Source organism: Solanum lycopersicum, chromosome 7 (assembly GCF_036512215.1).
Source record: "Solanum lycopersicum chromosome 7, SLM_r2.1".
Classification (NCBI taxonomy): Eukaryota; Viridiplantae; Streptophyta; class Magnoliopsida; order Solanales; family Solanaceae; genus Solanum; species Solanum lycopersicum.
In genome coordinates this window covers 36493130-36503704 of record NC_090806.1, presented here as the reverse complement: position 1 = coordinate 36503704, position 10575 = coordinate 36493130, and the positions used below count along the sequence as shown (strand labels likewise).

General features: G+C 33.0%; 1 long non-coding RNA gene across 3 annotated transcripts; it reads right to left on the bottom strand.

Annotated features, from left to right (window-relative positions):
* Positions 1 to 3443: 3443 nt before the first annotated feature.
* Positions 3444 to 10140, bottom strand: LOC104648342 (uncharacterized). Of its 3 annotated transcripts, XR_011210675.1 has the most exons (4): positions 9402 to 10140; positions 9278 to 9322; positions 5241 to 5318; positions 3444 to 4474 (listed from the first exon to the last, which is right to left on the bottom strand). It is a non-coding gene; the product is annotated as an uncharacterized lncRNA (long non-coding RNA). The 3 variants fall into 3 exon arrangements; XR_742351.4 differs by lacking the exon at positions 5241 to 5318 and having other exon boundaries at positions 3444 to 4469; positions 9402 to 10136; XR_742350.4 differs by lacking the exon at positions 5241 to 5318 and having other exon boundaries at positions 3444 to 4469; positions 9410 to 10135.
* Between the last annotated feature and the right edge of the window lie 435 nt (positions 10141 to 10575).

Here is a 10575-nt window from a genome sequence, read left to right as displayed (position 1 = left end):
CAACACCGAATCGTTCCACTATGCCCATCTTATGTAGCATCTCATGACAATCAACTAGAAAATCATAGGCATCCTCAGATTCATTACCCTTGAAAACTGGAGGTTTCAACTTCAAGAACTTAGTGAAAAGTTCACGTTGATCACTTGTCATTATAGGCCCTGTAGTCAACCAAGGAAACGTGCCTATTTCCATGGAGGCATCCATGCGGGGAGCCACAACAGCTGCATGTTGTACTCCCGGAACCTGAGGTGCTGGTGCAGAAAACACTGGAGGTGTCTGGCCTTGGTCAGATAACCCGCTAAGATAAGCAAGAACCTGGTTAATCATTTCTGGGGTAGGTTGGGGTTGTAATCCCTCATTCTGCACTTGTTCATTCTCCCCTTCCTCACCCTCTCTTAATGCTTCCTCAGTCGGTGAAGGAGTCACTGCCCTAGTACTAGCTGGGCCAAGTGCTTGTCCTCTTCATCTAGAGGACGTCCTCCCGCGACCCCTACCACGGCCTCTTGCCACTGCTTCTCTTCGAGCTACAACCTCAGTGACTGGTTCAGACGCATCTTATCTTGCCGGTGTTGGTGTTGTCACAGTTGTTGTCCTAGTTCTAACCATCTGCGAAATAGAGTGAAGATGATCAGATACCAATTTGTATCACCTAGATACCAATTGGATCCAAGTAATAGCACGAAAGAAAGAAAGAATGGAATTTTCCTTAAGTCTTGTAGCCTCTCAAAGAAAAGTAAAGGCGTCCCCCTACCGTTCCTCAAGACTCTAATAGTCTCGTTCTTGTGTGATGAGACCAACAAACCTAATGCTCTGATACCAAGTTTGTCACGACCCAAAACGAGCCGCGAGTGGCAACCACACTTACCCTCCTATGTGAGCGAACCAACCAATCTAAACCCCAACATTTCAACCATAATAAACATAATATAATGCGGAAGACTTAAAACTCATTAACGACAATCGATTAAATAACTTCTAAAATTTAATACTTATTATTCCCAAAATCTGGAAGTCATCACCACAAGAACATTCTATCCTCAAATTACTAATCTAAGAGTAGCTAGGAAGCTAAAATAAGTAAACAAATGGTCCATGTCCGAACTTCAAGGACATCAAGACATGAATGAGAGAGAATCTAGTCCGAGCTAGGAACAATAGCTCACCCTGAAATCTGACGTGATGAAGACTGGCTAGAGTTGAGGACGAGTTGAAGACGATGGCACGTTTGCTGCACTCCACAAATAACAAAGAAGAAAATTACACGTAGGGGTCAGTACAAGGCATAAGTACTGAGTAGGTATCATCGGCCAACTCAAAATAGAAAGCAATATATATCGAATAATAACATAAATCAACTACCATATTCAACAGGTGACAACAACAAGTACCATAACCATTGGCCACAACACCAAGCACATCTATGAGGACTCAAGCCTCCACACCATACTCACTTGGGAAATAGGTTCTTTAAATCTGAGTATATTAGCATAATTCAAGATTCATTCTCTTTACTATCCTGGTGTCGAAACGTGACACTCCGATCCCCTCAATATTAATTCATTACTATCCTGGTGTCGGAACGTGACACTCCGATCCCCTACTATCCTGGAGTCGGAACGTGACACTCCGATCCCCTACTATCCTTGTGTCGGAACGTGACACTCCGATCCCCTAATACTACGTGTCGGTTCGTGACACCCGATCCCCTAATCTCATTACTTTCGTTCATCAAGCCTTCTTTTATACCAAGGCATCATCATTAACAAAGTGAATTTAAAGGTTTAAGATTCACAGTCTCATCTTTCCAATCCATTACAATTACATAATCACATCATGCAAGCACACAATTAAGCATATAGAAGACTTTACAATACTACCCAATACATATCATTCGCTATTAAGAGTTCATTATGAAATAGCATAAACCATAACCTACCTCCACCGAAGAATCGTGATCAACCAATCTACTTCTCCATTGCTTTGCTTTCCTCTTCGTTTCTCCCTCTCTCGTTCGTTCTCCCCTCTTCTTTCTGTTCTTTCTATTTTTCCTTATTCAAACTCTTTTTCTTTTACCCTAATTACCATATAATTAAGTATAAAAGATGGTAAAATTAAACCACTATTTATTTCAAAGTTATCTCCTTTAACCCCCAAGTAATTGAATTATTAACATTAAACCACTAACTTTATAATCATAAGCAGGAATAGTCCAAAACACCCCTTAAAAACTTTTAATAGAAATCCGACCCAGTCAGGGTTACGCCGCCTGTGACGGTCCATCATGACTGCGACGGTCCTCTTGCAGCGTCGTCACAGAGTTTAGAGGCTCAATTACATTAAAGACTCTGTGACGGTCCGTCATACCTACGACGGTCCGTGCTGCTCTTCCGTCGCGAAGTTCAGAGAGTTGTTCTCAGTACCCAAATTTCCAGAGTCTAAGTGTTTTGAAACGAGACCCCCTCGACGGTCCGTCGTGCCCATGACGGTCTGTCGTGGGATCCGTCGACCCAGACAGCTATTGCCAGAAATAAACTCTACTGCTCAAAACGACTAAACAGGTCGTTATAGAGACCTTTTTTTTTCTCCTAGGATAAACATATTCTAGTCTGAGACCATTAATTTATTTTCTCATACGATAAACACTTCCTAGTTTGAGACGTTATTTTTTATTTTTCTCCTAGAATAAACACTTTCTAGTCGGAGACCGTTATTTTTATTTCCTGATATGATAAACATTTTCTAATCTGAGTCGTTTTTTTTTATTTTCTCCTAGGATAAACAGTTCCTAGTTCGAGACATTATTTTTTATTTTCTCCTAGGATAAACACTTCCTAGTCTAAGACCGTTATTTTTATTCGCTCCTAGGATAAACACTTCCTAGTCTAAGACTGTTATGCTTTTTTTTCCTTGGATAAACACTTTCTAGTCTGGTATCGTTATCTTTATTTTCTACTAGGATAAACACTTCCTATTCTCACACATTATTTTATTTAGTAAAAAATATTTTCATAATTGTTAGACTTGTTTAGATTCGCCACTTAATTTTTGAGAAAAATTAAGAAGACTATTCTTCCAATTGACTAAAATGGAAAATCAAATTGAAAGAGTTTTAAATGGGTTCGGGGGTTCTTATTAACGTCTTAGGAAGGTTTTGAAAGCATCTAAAATGTGTGCTTACATGCGGTTATTCGACAACTAATTTGATTTGGCTTAAAACTTAACTTGATTTGAATCGAAGAGAATTTGAATCCTTAAAAGGGTGAAAATTTACTTATCATCTGAGTGAGTTAATTGACTCGCAAAATATATTTATTATTTTAAATCTATTTAAAGACGATCAATTTAATTTGAATCATCAAAATGAAATAACGATTAGTGGAGATTTGAATTCTTTAACCTTAAAACTAACGACAATTAATTAACAAGCAAATAAGCGATAAAATAAAAGAGAAAGAGAGTCGGGTTTTTTATTCGTATGGACCGGTATTTGGACCCATTTCATTTTGAGCTTTTGGCTCATTCCAACGGTACTTGTCCTAAACTAACCGAATAATAATAATACAACATGATAAGGGCTAACACAAAAAATAACAAAATACAATATTTGGAAAAATAAAAAAGTGGGCCTTAAGTCCAATATTTCAACTTCTCCGTTTGTTTCAAATTCTTCATCTCGGGAACCTATTCATCAATTTATGGGTTTGACTCGATGATATCGAAATTAAGCCTTTACTGCTCTCCCAAAATGCGAGGAGAAATATGAGAATTCAAAGTGAACCCCGTCAAATTTCACATGCAACATAGAAAAATGAGAAATACATTAGAAAAAATTATCTCTAAAATGGTTAACATCAAGTTAAAACACATAGCTATATAACCCAAATAATATATTAACATTATGACACGTTTTATATGAATTATGCTCTCATTTTACCAATCCCGACAGTAGCTTTAGCAAATATTTAATAACTATATAAATGTCTTCAAGAGGGTCAACAATTTAACTAAATCATGGCAAAAATTTAGGACCAAAACCACATTAATTAGAGCATCTCAAGTGCACAAGAAAATAATGCAACTCAAATTACTATGTCACGACCCAAATCGAGTCGTGAGTGGCACCCAAACTTAACTACCTAGGTAGGCGAACCAAGGAATCCAAATACCAACATGTACCAATAACTCAACTACGAATAACAAAATAATGCGGAAGCTTCAAAACTTATTAATTAATCGTTCCCAAAACCTAAAAGTCATCACAACAAGGACATCTAATCTCCAATTACTAAGTCTAAGAGTACTAAAGACAACAAAATAAATGAAATAAAGTAATTTGTGTCCGAAAACTAAGGACAGCATGTAATGACCAAGAGAATCCAACCCAAGCTCGAATGAACAACTCACCCTTGAACATGATATGCCGAGACTTGCTAGAGCTGAGGGCGAGTCAAATTTGCCGGTACACTTGCTACACTCCATGAAAGAAAAACAAAGAAAAATACAAGTAGGGCTCAATACGAGGTAACATGTACTGAGTAGGTATCATCGGCCAACCCAAAATAGAAAGTAATATACAATGAATAATAGTATGAACTCAACTATGACACTTAACAAGTGGTAAGAAATAAACAACATAAACAAATGACTAAGTAATCACTCACAATATCAAGCACACCAATGAGGACCCATGCCTCCATGCCACGCTCATTTGGAAAATGAGTTCTTTCAAATTGAGTACATTAACATATTTCAATTTCCTTTTCCTCTAATGTTACTGTGTCGGAACGTCCGATCCAATTATACTGTGTCAGAACGTGACACTTCGATCCAAGAATACCCTGTCAGAATGTGACACTCCGATCAAAGAATACCGTGTCGGAACGTGACACACTGACACTCTGATCCAAGCATATCTTGTCGAAATGTGACACTCCGATCCAAAAATATAGTGTCAGAACGTGACACACCGATCCAATAATACCATTAAGTTATCATTTATTATCACTACTTTTAAATTCATTGATAAGATTTCATCAAGCCTTCTTTATTCAAGGCATTACTTCGACAAAGAGGTTGAAGATTATAAATTTCATGGTCTCAGGATTTCAGACCAATCACAAGCCACACGATCAAGCCACACAACCACAAAATCAAGTACATAAAAAACTTCACAGTATCATTCAATGCATATCAATCACTATTAAAAGGTTACTATCAAATAGCATAAACCATAACCTACCTCAACTGAAGAACCGGAGTGAACAAGCTACTTCTCCACTACTTTTTCTTTCCTCTATGATTTCAAAGCTTTACCAATCTATAAAGTATATAATATTTGTAAGTAGACAAACTCAATTATATATCAAGTTTCAATGTTGATTTCATATTAATAGGTCAAATCCGATTATCTTGAATTCAAGCCTAAGCTTGAGTCTCAATTTCTTTAATATTATAAACGTAATAAAACACACCTAATATTTAATTACCTATCTCAATATATCATAATTTCATTCATAATATGATATACAAATTTAAAATATTATTAAAATAAATGTCATTGGTTACAGACCAGTGGCAACCAACACCTTAATTGATCATTAATCAAAAGTCAATTCATTAACTAACCAATCATTATTCTTCACTAATTAGCCACCAATTCTTATCTTTCCCAAGCCCAAGAACGTTAACAACATTTACCATTTACAATTTAACTCACCACTCCATTTTCTTCTTTATCATTCACAAACTAACTCAATATAATAATAATAATAATAATTATATAATGTCTACATGAATGACACTCCAACTCCCCCAATGGCTCTAACGATAGCCATACAATGTCACATTTAATAGGCTAATAATATTTTGCCTTAATTATCAAACCAACATCTACGTTGCCAAGAGAAACTTTTCCATTCAACCTATTTTCAACCAAACACAATAAATATTATAATATTGTCCATCAACTAAAAATTAATAGCATTATTATATTATTACTAAGAAACACCAACAATAATGTCCATTTATTCTTTCGTATAAATTACCTAATAATTTCTATTCATTGTTTTCAATCATTAACCTAAATTCTTTTTAAAATTTCAAGGCACTTTAGTGGGTATTAAATCCACTAAAATTACACATACCAATATTAATAATTGCCTTATTAAATCAATATGTTTAATATTTACATATGCATACAAGTATTAAAATATGATAAAATTTTGATACATGAATCGTCCGTCACCTTCTTTGATAGTCATGCAGATGCCCATATTTCTTTGTTTTTAGTTAATGAATCCATAGTAACCCTAATTATTATTAAACTAATTATAAAAGTGTGAAGGTGTGCTACTATTACTTTTAATATTATTTTCTTTTACCACTAACTAAATTTATTAATAAGATTTCCCCACTAGTTTTAAAATTGTAGTTAAGAAAAGTTTAAAATATCCATTTAAAATCTATTGAAAAGTATTTTATGAAATAAAAAGCTCTAGTACTCAAAACGATCAAATGAGTCGTTACATACTATGCATATGAAACACTCCAAACTCGTTCTTTACTAAATAGAGGCAACAATGCAAGTACGAAATCATTTGAAACTTCTCTACAACATAACAAGGGAAATAAGGTAACCATTATTAATTCAAAGTGTCATTGACACCAAATCAAAATCTAAAAAAAAAAAACAGGTGATGCTAACAAACAACTACATACTTTGCATTACTTAAACTGCATTTATGACATATGAGATTTTAAGATAACATTTAGAAGCAGTCAACACGAGATTTTCAAACTTACTTTGATAGGGAACAAACTCAAAGCTGCCGAGCCTTGATAAATGACAATAAACATTCTTTAATGAAACTACGAAAGAAACATGATAACAACAAATGTTCTAATTGTATTTCTCAACAACAGATGTCAATGTGCTCAAACACATAAAGAAAAAACATTACAGTAAGACCATAACATTAAGGGCCCGTTTGGATGGGTTTAATAAAAGCAGCTTTAAAAAAGTACTTTTGAAAGAGCTGAACCTTATTTTTAAAATAAACAGTTATACTTTTGAATAAAAGTGCTGAAGTTAAAAAAAATTGTTGATGTGTTTGGCAAATAAGTGCTGATAAACAACTTTTTAAATCAAAATGTCTGAAATATCCTTAAAAGCTGTTAACATAATAAAAGTTAATTAATTTATATTTTACAGCCATACATAATTATATTTTGCTAGCATTCACATATTTCTTTCTCATCACAAATTATTTATAAGAGAAATTTAAACTTATTATAGATATATAATTTGAATAAATCAAAGAACAATTTAAGATTTTATTTTAGTTTCATCTATAGGTAATAATAATTGTCTATCATTCACATATTTCTTTATTATCACAAATTATTTATAAGAGGAATATAAATTTTTATTTAAGTTTTATATGCAACTTATTTTATATTTTAATAATATATAATTTGAATAGAGCATTTGAAATATTTAAGATTTATTTTATTTTCATTCATTAGTAATAGTAATATCTATCATCCACACGTGAAAAGGAAAAAATTGAAGAAAGAGATGCTAGGGTTATGTGGGTAATTTGGAGATTATATAAAAATATTAAGGGCAAAAAAGTAAAAATGTAGTCAACTTAAAACAACTTATAAGCTAAAAGAAAAAAGCACTCCTACCCCAACTTTTAACTTTTGGCTTAAAATAAGTTTTTTTTTTAACTTAAAATAAATTATTTTGAGTATTGTCAAACAGCTAAATAAGTCAAAAACCAGCTTTTAAGTCAGTTTGACCAGCTTTTAAGCCAAGCCACCTTAAAAGCTGGTCAAACTGACTTAAAAACTGGTTTTTGACTTATTTAGTTGTTTGACAATACTTAAAATAACTTATTTTAAGTTTTAAAAAAACTTATTTTAAGCCAAAAGTTAAAAGCTGGGGTAGGGGTGCTTTTTTTTCCAGCTTATAAGCTGTTCTAAGTTGACCACATTTTTACCTTTTTGCCCTTAATATTTTTATACAATCTCCAAATTACCCACATAGCTCTAACATCTCTTTCTTCTATTTTTCCCTTTTCAAGTGTGGATTATAGACAATTACTATTACTAATGAATGAAAATAAAATAAATCTTAAATCTTTCAAGTGATATATTCAAATTATATATTATTAAAATGTAAAATAAGTTGCACGTATAACTTAAATAAAAATTTATATTCCTCTTATAAATAATTTGTGATAATAAAGAAATATGTGAATGATAGACAATTATTATTACATATGGATGAAACTAAAATAAAATCTTAAATCGTTCTTCAATCTATTCAAATTATATATCTTTAAAATCTATTCAAATTATATATCCTTAATCTATTCAAATTATATATCCTTAATCTATTCAAATTATATATCCTTAAAATCTATAATAAGTTGATATTCCTCTTATAAATAATTTGTGATGAGAAAGAAATATGTGAATGATAGCAAAATATAATTATTTATGGCTGTAAAATATAAATTAATTAACTTTTATTATGTTAACAGCTTTTAAGGATATTTCAGACATTTTTATTTAAAAAGTTGTTTATCAGCACTTATTTGCCAAACACATCAACAACTTTTTTTTTTTAACTTCAGCACTTTTATCCAAATGCATAACTGCTTACTTTAAAAATAAGTTTCAGCACTTTCAAAAGTACTTTTTAAAAGTTGTTTTTATTAAGCCCATCCAAACGGGCCCTAAGTCTCTCGTGAAGCTTGAACATTCGAAAACAAAATATCTATTATCACTAAATGAAATGAAGTCAAAACCAAAGCAGGAAAGTGATTCTTCAGACAACTGCTAAAGCTAATGCACAACCAACAACCCATGAAACTAAGCATGCTATTAAGCTCATTTTGAAGAGAACAGAACAAAGAGCAAACCAAGAAAACGATGCACAGATTTGTAGCAAGCACTTTTAGATTTGAATGAAAACACAGTACCAAAGAAAACAACTAGAACAAATACATTTGCTACTAAAATGGAAAACAAACCTAAACACCACTACTTAGTTTTAAACAAGATTCAAACAAGAGAAGATGACAAATAAAAAGTTAGTCAAGATGGTTACTCAAACAGGAAGCAATATTCGAAATAGGCTAGTTACATAACTCATATAAAAACAAGTCGAAATAATCTGAAAAAAGTTCAATATTTGGATGCCTCATATTGTAAATCAAATGAACAACACATCATGAAACAAAAGACACGAGCGAAAATAATTATTACCTTTTGGAGAGCAGCAATCCGGGACAAAATGAGCCTTTCAATGACCTTTCACATAAAGTAAGATTCGAATGAAACAACAAGAACGTCAACCATATAAAAATGAAATTGAAACTTGAGTACTCACTATCTCACTTTATTGAATTCAGGTCGGTTTGACATTGAAAACTTTATATTCGAGATTCTTCTCTATATATGAGTTCTTGCTTATATGAATGAAATATATTCTTCAACCTCTTTCCATTCAAACTTTATTTTTTTCCCAACCCCCTAGCTGAAGCAAGAGTGGAGCTTTTATATGAGAAACCAAAGCTGAAAAAATAGGGGGAACCCGGGAGGAAATATTTGGATAAAATTTTCATTCAAAATTCAAAAACTCTCAGAGATAAGGCTGGACAACTTGAATTTGTACCACACTCCGACAATTCTCAACGGCTGGAGAAGAAGGGCTGCTTGATTTCGAGCAAGGACGAGTGGGTACACGAGATTGAGACACCTGGATTTGCAGGACTCGGGTCGCGATGGGTTCGCTGAGTTTCGAATTGGATTTCGGCCTACAAGGTTCTGGTTTGTGCATTGCTCGCGTGCAAGGATAGGAAGAAACACGCGCAGGGTCGGGTCAAGGTTAAAATAATGGGCTGGGGCGGCTGAATTGGAGTGCAAAGGAAATTGGATTGGGTTGTTTTGAAGTGGAACTTAGGCTGCAAATTGCAATACGAGGAAAAAGGATGGCCCAAAACTTGGTTCCTAAGTGGGTTAGCTTTTGAAGTTCAAGAAATAGCTCTCTCTCTCTCTTTCTCTCTCTCTCTCTCTATATATATATATTCTAAAAAATTATAAAAGTGACAAAATTATTTAAAATAAAGTGCAAATTTTGTATTGTTTTTCTTAAAATTTTATAAAGTTAATTATTTAAATCGTTGAAATCGAAGAAGCTCGAATCGATTAGTTTATATGGTGAAGGTCCAAAATTGATTATCAAAAATTATTTTTATTTTTTCCTAGGACAAACACTCCTTAGTTTGATTTTTTATATATCTTTTTTATTTACAATTGCTAATAATTCACAAAAATTTTCAAGTGAGAACTGCGCGAAAATTTTATATTGTTTTTTTGTTTGTAATCGTTTTCAGGTTTCTTCAAGCGAAACATGAATTTGGAATTTAAGAGCAAAGTTTCAATTATTTTCAAAATGATCAATCCCCATAATCTCCATCCGCTTCTGCAATGCGTGTAGCAAATTGACTTCTTAACACCTATTTCTATTCAGCTACCGATTGAGAAAACATGCAGTCATTAAA